Below are 14,418 nucleotides of genomic sequence, written 5' to 3'. Positions count from 1 at the left end.
TATAGCAAGTCCTATCATCTACTGCCACCAGAAACAACTACTTCTCCTCTAATTGACTGCCTGTCAAATACTTAATACTTTCAAATACTTAATTTTGTTTCTAGAAATCAAAAGAAGGATACTTTCTTTAAACAAGGAACTTTGCCATATTACTAAAACATGTTTTTAAAACAGCCCAACAGGGAGAATTATCCCATTTTCTACCTTCGCTAACCAGCCACATAGGAAACAACAGGACTTTATGATTTTTGGACCTAATGGAATTTCTAACGGAAAAGCAGACCCAATTAGTAACCCCCTCTCGGCACACACAAATAATTAGTAACCTACTCTCGGGAACTGGTGAGAACCTGCTGGATCCCACCTCTGGCTCCACCCCCAAATTTCTTAACTTGAATCTGGCAACCCTAACCCATCCTCCGCTTGTGGCCAGGGGTGGTAGGTGGTGGTGGATCTGGCAACACTACCCAAGGTTGAATAGGGGAATAGGTTTCTCATTTAACTAACAGATGCTACTTTTCTTCCCCAAGCATTTTCCCTCTGCTCTACTCAAGATGCATTGTACCTTTTCATCCTGTACAAGCATTCTTTACAACACTCCTCCCACCTTCCAACTGGGATAAAAAGAGTCAGATCTTCATTGCTACTCATGTCTGATAAAGGGAGCTTTGACTTTCAAAAGTTTAAACCCTGGAAATATTGTTGTTATTGTTATTGAACTTGAGCAGATTTATGCTTACCCATGAAAACTAATGGATCCAATTGTTTTCAAGAATGCTCTGTGGGATTTGATATCCCCGGCAATTCATTAGATGTGCTGATAGAAGATTGGCATAGCCATCTTTCTGAAGCCATCAATGAGATTGTTCCCTGCATCAGCTTAGTGCCCTGGTTTACCAGGGAACTGCAGATGATGAAGTAGGAGCTTAGATGATTTGAGAGAGCACTGGGGAAGAGGGTATCACCATGGTTCCCTTTAGGATGTGGACTCCTTCAGGAGCCAATCCTCTCTCTAATGTTATTTAACATCTATATGCAACCTCTCGCCCAGTTAGTCTGGAGTTTTGGACTAGGTTGTCATCAATATGCATATGATACACAGCAGTATCTGTTGACGGAGAGCCAGCTGGACAACATGGCCAAGTGTTTAGAAGCTGTGGTGAGATGGTTGAAGCAGAGTTGACTGAAACTCAGTCCATCAAAGATGGATGTCCTGGGGCTGGGCTTGGGAGTTGGAACACAGGCTGCCATAGATAGACATTGAAGAATTAACACCTATACCCAATGTCAAGAGCCTGGGTATGACTCTGGATGCCTCCCTTTCCATGGAGGCCCCAGGCCACAAATTCTGGAAGAATGGAATTTCTTTTTATTTCTTTTCATTTCCCCCCCTTCATCTTCACCAAGCTAAGCAGTCGGTACTCTATCTGTCTCGTCCCAACCTAGTCACTGTGATCCATGAGACAGTCCAGGCTACACTCCTGTAATTCCCTCTATGCAGCGTCGCCCTTGAGGTTGCACTGGAAACTTCAGCTGGTTCAGAATGCAACAGTGAGGGTCCTTACAGATATGCCTTTAAGACTGCATATTCATCCTGTTTTTCACCAGTTTCTCTGACTCTCAATTGAACACAGAAGGTTCAAAATTTTGATCTTAACTTTCAAAGTCCTGAACAATTTGGAACTGTCAACTGCCTCTCTAAATACAACTCAGTAGCAAGCCCCATTGCCAGCAACTGAGCTTACTCCCAGGTAAAGGATTGTGCTTTGGTTCTTTCCATGAAAATCGGTGGGGCTTAACAGGGTTACCTACACTGCTTCCCCAAAACTAGGTCTTAGGTTTAATGCTAATAATCTCCCTGAAATAATTACACTATTATCACACTGGGGGCCTGGTGGGAAGGGGGAGGGGTGTGGGGGGAAAGGGCAGTAAAACCTAGATGTGTGGGGGGGCAATTTTCTGAGCCCCCCATATAATGAACTCTCTGTGCTTGTGCCCACATAGAGGGTTCTGAGTGCCACCTCTGGCACCCGTGCCATAGGTTTGCCACCACTGGTCTACTGGAACTCTACTTATTGCGGGAGATCCCTCACCCTAGAAACATCTTGCTGTCCTCAACTAGGACCAGAGGCTTCTCAGTTCTGACTCCGGCCAGGTGGAACTCTCTGTCAAATGAGACCTAGGCCCTGCAGGTTCTGGTTCAATTCCACAGGAACTGTAAGACAGAGATGTTCTGCCAGTTCTATGGCTGAGGCAGCAATAGTTTCATCAAGGCTGGCCTCCACATCACTATCCCTATTTGTATTTTATTTTTCTTTATGTCACAATTTAATTTGTAGTTGGATCTTGGACTTACTTTATGTTCCTCCCTTCTGCGAGGAACAGAAATTTTAATATAATAACTGTGGCGCCAAATGGAACTTTAATTGATAAAATTTTAAATTGAACAATTTAAATCATAATTAGATTATTTGTTTATTTATGAGGGGTTTTTTACTGTTAGTTGTTCTGAGTCCAACCTCAGTCGAGGAGTGGCATATAAATCTAATTTAAAAGATATTGCAGATGAATAGAAGCATAGCTACTTTCAGAAACTATCTTATCTGGTGGACAATGTTTCACCTGCCTCCCTCCCCATTAATGTTTCTCACAGAGATTTATGGGGAGAGGTATGAGAGTATGAGATCAGTTTGCATTTCTAGGGCAAATATGCCATGGGAGTTTATTTTAATCTTAAAGTATTTCTTAATGAAGAGTTGGCAACAGAATGTAAAGCTGCAAGGGAAGGGGAAATTTAGAATGCTTCTCTCTCAGGTGGGAAAAGCTTCAACTACTGAAATTTCATCATCTTGAAATCCAGGGGTCAGGAGACCAGTTCTCCTCTGTGTTTTGGTCACTCTAAATTCTCAATTTTTCTTTCTGAAATCTTTGGCCCTTTCCGCACGGGCGGAATATGGCGGCCTGGGGACGGCCTCCGTGCGGAAAGGGCCTTTGTTTAACAGCTGGCCAACAGCCAGAAATTCACAGGCCTTTCTTCCTTATGATGAATACTGCTATTAAGGACACCACTACGGGGCTGGAGATCCCTCAGAATTAGAACTCATCTCCAAACTACAAAGATCAGTTCCTCTGAAGAAAATTTATGCTTTGGAGAGTGGACTCTATAGCATTACAAATTGCTCCTCTCCGCAAACTCCATCCTATCCATGTTCTAGCCAAATATTTCCAATTTCAAAAGCACGAGTTGGCAAAACATTTGGAAGTTATTGCAAAACATTTGGAATTACTGCAAAACATCTGGAAGCAACACTGTGTTTAAACAGTTCCATACTTTTAATGAATAAACTGTAATTGTAAGAAATCAGGACAATCAGATAATATCTGGAAAAACTGAGAAAATGAACAACACTTACAGAATCACTTCTAATTACTTAACTAACCATATAAACTGACATCTCCCATCAGCAATGATAATGTCTCTCCCACTCAAAATCAGTAAAAGACATCATGACCCACAATAATTTGCAGATGTTAAATACTGTAAAAAAGCTAACTGACATGACAAGAAAATCCCATATAGCTTACTCTAAAGTATTCTAATTGATTTCAGCAGAACTACTCCAAAATAAGTGGTTTGGAAGTGGGCAGTCCCTCATAAACAAGTAGCCTATGATTCTAGTGCAACATTGATTCTTCTGAGTGTTTACTTTCAACAAATCTCTCAAACTTAGTATTCCCTCAAACCTATTTCTACAAAACAGAAAAAATGGTGAATGCATTCTCTGAAGTAGTTAACATTTTAGTGAACAACACAGCCAATGGTAGAGAGATTTAAAGAGCTTTTGATTGGAAAACTTGCCAAAGAAAGAAATCCATTTGGTGCTTGGCAATCCCTGTTTTTACAGTGCCATACCAGACTTCTTGTAAAGCACCAAACATGTTTGACTTGTCATGTAACCAAATAGGGCTGTCTCATCTCCAACTCATAAGCTGGGTCTGGTGATGTCACAGACAACCCATTAAGGATCAGAATCCAGTAAGAAAACTCTTGTCACTCAAGATTGGTAACAAATGCTTAAAGCTTCCCTGCCACCAAGTTATAGCCACATCATTACAAACATATATCATATGTTATCACAGATCAACCTAATGTACTCGTGAGTCCAATTATTTCAAAAGCACAAAGCAAAACTAAAAATGCATGCTTAAGATAGGTAAGCTAAGCTGCAGGACAATCAACAAATCCATAGCAGAGAAACTCATAACCAATGCAAAGCTTGCATGAAAAGAGTAATAATGGGATATGAAACAGCAGCAAAAAATACTTCTTCCATGGAGTTCCACATTGTTTTTACCCCAAAATGTTTTATTTCCAGCCTCAAAATGTTTTAAATGAATCCCCTTTCAAAACGATTCTTGAGGCTGAAACGTTTTCAAAACATTTTCACTTGCCCGCATATCTCTTCAAAATGTTTTACAAGACTCTCTGCTGTCCCTGAACTTCCTCTTCGGCGTCATTTTGGGAGTTCACTCAATGTTCCCTTTCACTTGTTTATTAGAATATTTCTTTACTTTTTTTTAGAGGGAGGGTAATCTTCAATGCATCAAGTATATGAAGCACAGAGAATTGCAGCATGAGGCTATGAAGAAATGAAGCATCAATTTACCAACAAACTCAAAAAAAGGGAAAAACCGCATAATGGTGGCCATGAATCTTTCCCAGGGGGTGAGCACAGACAAAAGGGAGGTTAAAAACATTTAACAAACGTTTTAGGAGATTTTATTATTATTATTATTATTTTACCGACCAGCCCCCGAAGGGCTCTGGGCGGTGTACAATGAGACATTAAAAAAATACAATATAAGGTCTCATAAATACAATATAATGATAAAACATTAAAATATATTAAAATACATTATAGCAGCAATTCCAGAAATTACAAATAAAAATACATGCCCAGATGCATGCCCAGATGGCGCCCAACCGAAAGGCCAGATTTGAACAGAAAAAGCCTATGGTTCACTTGCAGAATGTTCACTATTTTGTGTGTGTGTGTGTGTGTGTGTGTGTGTGTGTGTGTGACAATAATTCAACTTCTCCAATTTTTCACTGATGGTTTTTTACATCCATGTGCATGGTATATGCACACCATATACTCACTTTATACATAATTATACAAAATACATGTCCTTTATGCATGCAATGTATAATGCTGATGAATTAATACAGAAATAATGCTAAAAAGGCTCTCTCACTTTTTTTGAGAAAACTGAGCACAAGGAAGGAGGAATCAGTATGAACACATTGGTGTGATTAGGACTGATTCACCCAAGGGAGAAGGAAAATTGAAATGGAAAATTTCATTTTTAAAACAGGATGGATGAAAAAAACGAGATCGAAAAAGTTCTGAATTTTAAAAAGAAAATGATGAGAGTAGGAATATTATGGTTTTATGGAAGATGAATTTTTTCCAATAAAGCAATGACTATCTCATTCCCATCAACAAATTTTGGCCTTTAAAACACTAAATAGACTAGGGACGGAATATCTTAGAATAACTCACCAAGCTGAACACAGGATGTTTTACAAAATAGGGCTGGTAAAACCGCCACTTAATTCTGTTTAATGAACTTAAATTATTTAAAAATGTATTTTCAATTCCAGTGGAATTCAATTCCACTAACCATTTTACTGATCTTCCACGGGATCACCACCTGTTTTTGTTGCCCATTTGGAATTTGAAACAAGGGAAAGTCAAGCAACTGACAGGCTGATGTGTTCTATGGGGGCTTGACAGCCTAAATTATACTGAACTTAAAAAGAAAACAAGAGATGAGCAACAGTTAGCCACTTTGGTATAGTATCAGCCATGTAATATTCCATTGGTCAGGCTGTACAAAGGAAGAAAGTCAAGAGGAAACTTTCTCTTTTTTTAAAAAAATTAATCTTTATTTGAAAGTAACAAAGTTTTAAAATACAAAGTCAAATAATAATAAGTGTACCAATTCTTATCAGCTAAAAAAATAAAAAGAGAGAGAAAATAAGAAAGGAAAAGGAAAAATAGAGGGAAAAAGAAAAGAAAAGAGTAAGAATAAAAGTTATAATAGAAAAGTTTTCAGTGAAAAAAACCTCATCCAAAATTGTTGCATAAAACTTCCAGCTATATTATGAAAAGCAGTCTAATAACACATCTTTTATACTAGTTCACCTTTAAAGTACATTAAATCTTTTATCTAAATCACAATTATTTTTATTAATTAATTATATTATACAAGTGAATATGAAGAAAATATTTATATACTATATTTTCTATGACAATTTAATCAGTTATACTAAACTGACACATAATAGTAATTTCTTACCAAAATAATCTAAACCTATACCTATATTAATATTTTTATTTTGGCCCAACAAGTAAGATATTTAAATTAAACTTATTTAACTTCCATGTTCTTATAACAAGAGATAATCAGTTTTCAAGTCTTTTCAGATTGATCTACTTGATCTCACAGTATCCAAGTTAGCATGTCCAATTCAATTGTTTCTAGGATCTTCTGTTCCCATTCTTCCAACGTTGGTATGTTTTTTCTTTTCTAATTTTGTGGTAATTCTTTTCTTGCTAATGTTATAAAAATATAATATTTTAAAACTTTCTTATCAGTTGTCAGACCCCAACAAAAAGAATTCTGGTTTCAATCTTAATTTTTTACTTTGAACATTTTTTCCATGAATGATTTTATTTTTTTCCAATATTTTTGAATTTTTTGGGAAATGCACCACATGTATACAAATGTTCCCAGTTTTGTATCACATTTTCAGCAATCATCATTTAAATTTGTATACATTTTCACTATTTGAGATGGAGTATAATACCATATGTGAAACATCTTTAGGCTGTTTTCTTTCTGATTAATCGACAACGTAAGTTTATCATTTCTCCTCCAAATTTTTGTTCAATCCTCTAAACTAATATTTCTTTTTATGTCGGTTGCCCACCTAATCATTGTTTCTTTCACCACTTCTGTTTTGATTTTCAATTCTAATATTTTGTACATTTTACTAACCAGCTTTTTTTTGTCTTTACATAATATTTCCTCAAATATAGCAGATTTCGTAAGTATTCCTCCTTCTATCTGATCTTTTAATTGGATAAACTTTACCAATGACAGCATTTTAATTGGTATTCCTCTTTCTATCTGATCTTTTAATTGGATAAACTTTACCAATGACAGCATTTTAACTGGATAAACTTTACCAATGACAGCATTTTGATTGGATAAACTTTACCAATGACAGCATTTTTCTCCATTGTCAATCTCTTCCCTATCTTTCATTTTTAATGTCATTTTTTCCAATTAAAATTTCCCTATAAGTTTGCCAGTTCCAATTTTTGTTAATATTATTTGATTTGGAGTGATTGGGCCCTCACAATCCATCTGTGTATAAAATCTGTTTATATTTATTCCAGATCTTAATAAGAGAGTTCATAATTAAATGGTTTTTGAATTGTTTCCCCTCTAAATTATTTTTATTCGGCCAGAGGAATGTGTGCCAGCCTACGTTGTAACCTTTAAGGGCTAATAATCTTAAATCTCTTAAAGTTATCCAATCTTTTAGCCAAACTAGAGCACTGGCCTCATGGTAAACTTGTAGGTTTGGCAGGCCTAACCCTCTCCTCATTTTCTCATCAATCATTATCGTATCTTTTATTCTGGCTATATTATTTTTCCAAATAAATTCGGTTATATCTTTTTTCCATTGATCAAAAATGCTCTTCAGTTAAGAAATTGGTAAACTCTGAAAAAGGTACATCATCTTAGGTAAGACATTATTTTTTTATCACCGCTATCCTTCCTAGGAAATAAATTTGAGTCTTTTTCCATCTTTCGAAGTCTCCCTGAACTTTTCAAATAATTTGATATTTTTTGCTCTAATATTATACCCAGGTATTTTACTTTCTTTTCCATACTAAATATTGAGATCTTCATTAAGTTAACTCTATCTTTTTCTGACATTTTTGTTAGAATGTTTTAATGTTTAATATTTTAAATTCTCCCATAATGCCTATTGTAGTTAAAATCTGCTCCAGGAATAACCACTAATGTTATCAAAAACCTTTTCAGGGCCCAAAAAGATTAATTCTCTTTCAAGTTTCTCCCTGGTAGAAATCCAACTTGATCTTTTCAAGTATTCCTTTAATCTTTTCGCTAATATGTTTGCAAATATTTTATATTCCATAATTAAAAGTGAAATGGGTCTAAAATCTTTTACTGCTAAAACTTCTTGGTTATCCTTTGGGATTAGTGTCAAGAAAGCCCCTTCCTAAGATTTTGGAACTTCTTTTCCCTCCATTATTTCATATTGTACCCAACTTTGGGAAAATTAATTTTGCCATAGTTTTATAGTACCTTACTATTATTCTGTCCAGTCCAGGATTTTTACTACATTACATTCCTTTAACTGCATTCTCAATTTCTTAAAAGGTTATATTTTTATTTAGTTCCTTTAATTATTCTCTCTGTATTTGGGGTAATTTCTGCTTTTCTAAATATTTTCTAATTTCATTTTGTGATTTCATTCCTTTTTCATATAATTTCTCAAAATATAGAAGCAAATGTTTAACAACCTTTTCTTTCCCATCTCTAAGTTTTGATATTATTCTAGAGTCTTTCTCTTTTCTTAATCTAGTGGTCAACCATCTTCCTGGCTTGTTAGCCCATTCAAATTCTTTTTGTTTTAGGTATTTAAGTTTTCTTTCCATTTCCCATATTTTTGTCCTAATTTAGATCTGATCATGCTAATTTTTTTCATAATTTTTCTATTAGCTGATCTTTTTCTTAGTTCTGCTTCATAATTTGCCAATTCTTTCATTAACTTTCCATCTTCATCTCTTCTTGCTTTTTTGCATATTATTTCCTGTTCTCTAAAAATCCCTCTTATGAAAGCTTTGCTTGTTTCCCAAATTAAATTGATATTCTGGGTAGATTTTTCGTTCAAAGCAAAAAATTATCTTATTTTCCCCTCACATTTTTTTCACTTATATTTTTATTTTGAAGTGGCCAATCTTTAATTTTATAATTTCTAAATCTGGTTTAGAATCCCCTCTAGTTGACTCCATCTAAAATTTGTGTGGGGGGGGTTGTCTCCCAGCCATGGCACAAAAGACATGTAATTGTTTCTTTTGCAAAGGATGTGTATGGGGATTTCTTTTAGGACTGATACTTCCTGTTCCTTGATCTTAAATCTCTCTCTTGAGTGCTTCATAAATATTTCATCTCTAATTGTTTTCCTCACAAAATTATGATTATAACTCCGGAGGTTATTCTTTTTCTGGTGAATCTTGTGTTTACTCTAGAAATTGTATCAGTTTCTTGTTCCATTTTCTCTTCCTCCATTCGGAGAACGTTTGCTACAGAAACATCTCATATTGTTCTTGAATCTTCTTTATTGTCTTCTTTATATCCTCTTATTCTCAAGGTATTTTCCTTCTATTTCTGTTCCATTAGAGTGAATTGGTCTAGCATTGTTTCCATTTGGTTCTTCATAATCTTTGATTTGCTGTCCAGGACTGTCAAATCGACTTTTGTAGCTTTCATGTCTTGTTTTATTTCCTTCACCACTATTTCTATTTTTTTTTATCTAGGCTAAGTCTTTCTTTACATCCTGGAGCTCTTTTTTCAATTTGTTAAATCTGCTCTCCAGTTTATCAAAACCTCCTTTTGTGTCTTCTTTAAATGATGTTGTCAAGTCAAGCAGCTGTTTCATTTTTCTATAAAAGTCATTAACATTTTTTTCTGGTGTCTCAGAGTTTGTATTTACTTTACCATTTGTACCGCTATTCTATGGTCTTACTAAAGACATGTTCGTTTAAGTTCTTTTAATAATTATATAATTGAAATGTTTTGCTTTTCCTACTTTGGTTATTCCAAACTCTCCTTAAGCAATCCCTGGACACGCTATTGCAGTCTTCTTTAGGCTCTCATCCTTCCCTTTCCTTGTTTATATTAAAACCAGAAATTTGTCTACCCTTTAAGTTTCAGTGTTGTTGTTTTCATTAGTACATACAAATATTTTCAAGAAAAGGGAAAGAACACTCTCTCTATCCTACAACTTCGTAGTTTTCTTTGGCAGTTTTCCAAAAACCACAAAATACTGCCGAAAGGTTTTATTCTTATTTTTAAAGTTATTTTTGTTAACTCAGTCCTTCAACAAACATTCACCCATCTAGCATGTGATGTTATTTGGGCACAACGCCAAAGCATGGCTCCTTTCGGGACCTCTCCTCTACACATCCCACCAGAGCAAGCTGCTTTGTCAGAGGCCAATTTTATTCCGTTTAGCTTTATAGGCAAGGAAGAGTTCCTAGCATTTATTTCTCTTTTCACTGCATTGACTTCCTTTGTTTTTCTTTATGCGTCTTTGTAAAGTCTCTACTTTAGTGGAGAACAAGCTGAATGCAGCTGTTTGGGACGGCTCCTGAGACTCTTATGATGGAAACAGATCCCGCTACCTCATCTCTTGATAGCCGGCATGATTCAGCCACCACTCTTCAAAAAGGGAGTTCCAAGGTGTCAGCAGTTGACGGCAGGTTTTTCCCCTCTTCTGTAGTTGGGAGAATTTAAAATTTGCCAAAATTCTCAAGCAATTGCAAATGCAAAACAGGTCTCATGTTTGCACCTTTGGGTAGGTGTGACTTGCAGTTCTGAGAAGCAGCTTGCCAAGCCCCCAAGAGGAGACTTTCAAGTGAAGAACACAGATAGTAGAAAATAGGAAACTTTGTCAGCTTCCCTCATTTATTTTTAGATGAAAGGACAAACAAATTTGAAGATATTAGCTGAATAGAATTGTCATCCCATTGTAATATTTTAGTAAATCTACTGGACTAATTTTATCTACTTTGTTTACTAATCTGACTTTATGTTGATGTTGTTGCTCTTTGTATAATTGGTAAGTCACATTTAGAACTCCTCTGATTCAAAATGGTGGAGTAAACAAAACACCCTTAATAAATAAACTATGTGGGAATTACCATGTTTTACATCTCATTAGCTCATGTTAGCAACAGTGAAATCATTTCGCAGTTTTTCCTCAACTGCTTTTTTTAAAAGGCAGTCCACGAGCGACGGGAGCTCTTTGGCCTCTCTTTCCCCAGCCAGGCCTCCCCAGTTCCTCTGCGCCTGCAACAGCAAGGTTTGCTGCATGTCTCCCAACCCCACCGTGTGCCAGTTTCCCATCATGCCCTGGGGCCAGCTGCCCGCCTCTTACACCGCCGGCATAGCCTCCAACGGGATGGCCCCTCTACTGCTCCCACTGCTCTTCACCGTTCCACCTATGTCCTCTCTGCCTAGCTGTCCGTACAGCCCCGCAGCCTACTTGGATTCCGCCTATTGGAACATGGTAGCAGCATCACGTGCCGTGCTGCTTCTGGGGCACACCTTGGACCAGAAAGCTGCCCTGCAAACTAGCAAGGGCATGCATGCTTCCAGCTTCGCCCCTCCCACTTGGTATCCCCTACCAGGCACTTCTGCCCTGTTGAATACTGGCTTGTTTCAAGCAGCCGCTGATGGTGCACAGCCTCAGTCCAGAGGCCAGCCCCTGTGGCTATCTCAGCCCTACCTACACACCCGCCAGTGTCTGCCCAACGAAAACGGTTTTGCTTGCTCCATGTGGCATTGAAGAGCAGTTTCTCACCGCCTGGAAGGGGACAGGACAAACACTCCAGGCACCGACAGACCCTGCTCAAGACGATGCTTTGGAGACCCTCCCAGCCATTTGCAGTGAGCCCTGACTCAAAGCCCGGGCAGATATAGAAGTTTCCTCAGGCGGAGATGCTACCAGACTCCTGTGCAATAATTCTGTTTCAATAAACTAATCTTGATACCCCCCCCCAAAAAAAGGCAGTCCACGCTCTAATTTATACAGTTCACATGTAATCTACTGCTGTGATCCAAATAAGCAAAGTACTCCCCCAAACAAAGGAAACTGATATTTCAGTAGATACATGATCCATGTCACATGAGTTGGATCAGGGGCCCCACAACATGATTATCAGTCACATGTACTAGCAGGAAACTCACCTTAGAAAGCACTCCATCATTTAATGTGGCCTGGATGTGCAATTGGTGGCTTTTGTAATAAGGAGGCTTTTGCCTTCCATCATGCACCCTTTTCCTTAGCAGAAATGGGCATGGCTTCTGAAGTCTTTGTCTTCTCTGCTTCTCCAAGCAAAGAAAACTATCTGTGGGCCCTGCCATAGATTTAATTTAGGATAAGTCTGTGAATGCAGCACAGTGAAGTACGAATCATGGTAGAATGTCATATTAAGTAGAAAAGATCTCTCCAACCTTTTAGAATGCAATGATAGTTTTCCAGTTGCAGAGTCAGGACTACCAAAAGCGAAGAAGACTAGGGAAACAACATTCTGAAGGCCTGGATCACACAGGGGCCCCAAAGAGTTGGTCAAGGTACCACTGGAAGATAGTAGATACGATGTGCATAGTCTTCTGAATTTGAAATGGGACCCAAAGGGAACCTTTGAAGTAATTTTCTACTATCTCAAAATTCTTCCTAAAGTAAAACAAGGCCTGCCTTCTTGGCAATATTATCTTGGCTCTTGTCCATGGCTAAGGCAGATAGATAGACAAGACAAAGGAATGGATAAGCAAGATTATAGTGTTTCTCAAGGTTCTTGATGTCTCTACGGGAATGAAAACAGGAAAAGAAACCTTCAACAAACAGTCCAGGTTGGTCCACAGACCTTTTGTCTCCAGTCTGTCAATGGTGTATTGATCCAAAAGTAAGGAAAAATACACCTGCCTCAATAAAAATGAAAAATGGGTAGGGGGCAGCAGCTCAGATGACACCACATAGGATGACTGTGTTGAGTACTGTCATGCAAATTAAAAAGAAACCTTGCAAAGCGGAAATGAAATGGGATTGGAGGTGAAAATGAAGTAGCAAGTCTGCACTGCAACATCTGATCTCAAAACATACATGGAACAGGTAATAGAAAATTTCTTAACTCCTTTTTAGCATTTGCTGTTGATAATCACAGTTAAGAATACAAAGGTGTTGGCTCTGGTGACAAAAAAACTCCTCAGTAGCAAATTACAAATGTTCCATATTTTGTTTCATTTCTTCACTCAGCTGTTATTTTTTGTCAGTCTTACCATTTGTTTTTGCTTTAATTCATTGCATTTGCATTGTTTTTAAATGACCTATGAACATCAGAGATAAGTGTGTATTGCTACTACTAAGACTCAACACAAAATAAATTTAAGTTCTGTATTTTCTACTGGGAAGTGCTCAAAATGGATACAAGGGGGACTGATTTACATTGTATTTATTCTGTCTTTGGTGAAATGAATGGACAAAAATAGGCATTTGATACTGAATCACAAATATCTCATGCTCAAGAGGAAACACACAAAAACTAACTGAAGTAACATAGAAGAGAAAAAGAAGAGTTGGATTTAAATCCCCCTTTCTCTCCTGAAGGAGACTCAAAGGGGTTTACAAACTCCTTTCCCTTCCCCCCTCACAACAAACACCCTGTGAGGTAGGTGGAGCTGAGAGAGCTCAGAAGAACTATGACTAGCCCAAGGTCACCCAGCTGGTATATGCTGGAGTGTACAGGCTAATCTGAATTTCCCAGATAAACCTCTGCAGCAGAGCGGGGAATCAAACCCGGTTCCTCCATATTAGAGTGCACCCGCCTTAACCACTATGCCACTGCACATGCCACATATTCATGTTTATATTTCTTGTTCTTCTTGAAAGGGGTCTCTGGGTGGTCCAGTCCCATACTATACTGTGGTATGAAGATGTGGTTCTCTTGGCTAAAACAAAAAGCCATAGTAATTTAAAAATACCCAAATATTTATTTGCTATCACTCAGACTTGTGACAGTGAATTTCACAGTACTAGTACTGGGGGGGGTTCCATCAATCAATATTTTTGCTGCCCTTTAAACAGCTAATTCTATCCATGTTTACTTGGCAAGTCTTTTCATGTTTAATTATACCTACTACATTTTGAACTAAATTTGTTAGCCGAGGATCCCTAGAGCCATCTAATGTTTTATGATGCCATAGTACATGTGAAAAGTGCCATGTAAAGGCAGCCTCCCTCAGACCCACAGCACAGTTCACAAAGGACAAGAAGAAAATCTCTTGATCAGACTCAGAATATGACCAAGAAATAAAAAGTAAACTAAAACGGACAGAATACCAAGTGAGGTTTTCAGGTACTCTGCAGAAAGGTTCATCTTAAAGGCAAACATCCTGACTAAGATCATTTCATATCTGACCACATAAATAAAATGCTGTGTTCATAACAAAGACATACATTCCACAGACATCAAGGGATTTTAGGACACCCTTGCACATCAAAGGCTGTTTTTTGCACAGTCAAAATAT

General features: G+C 37.4%; 1 protein-coding gene and 1 long non-coding RNA gene across 31 annotated transcripts in view; both read right to left on the bottom strand.

The window, feature by feature from the left end:
• The window catches only part of NRXN1 (neurexin 1), a 1,129,265-nt gene that overhangs the window by 973,120 nt on the left and 141,727 nt on the right, over positions 1-14,418 (bottom strand). The window lies entirely within an intron of this gene.
• LOC125445802 lies at positions 564-10,788 on the bottom strand. The gene is made up of 3 exons (XR_007246328.1): positions 8,625-10,788; positions 6,191-6,200; positions 564-574 (listed from the first exon to the last, which is right to left on the bottom strand). It is a non-coding gene; the product is annotated as an uncharacterized LOC125445802 (long non-coding RNA).

Source organism: Sphaerodactylus townsendi, linkage group LG01, assembly GCF_021028975.2.
Source record: "Sphaerodactylus townsendi isolate TG3544 linkage group LG01, MPM_Stown_v2.3, whole genome shotgun sequence".
NCBI lineage: Eukaryota > Metazoa > Chordata > Lepidosauria > Squamata > Sphaerodactylidae > Sphaerodactylus > Sphaerodactylus townsendi.
Note: the sequence above shows the minus strand (reverse complement) of the source record. Positions and strands in the feature narration are given on the sequence as shown.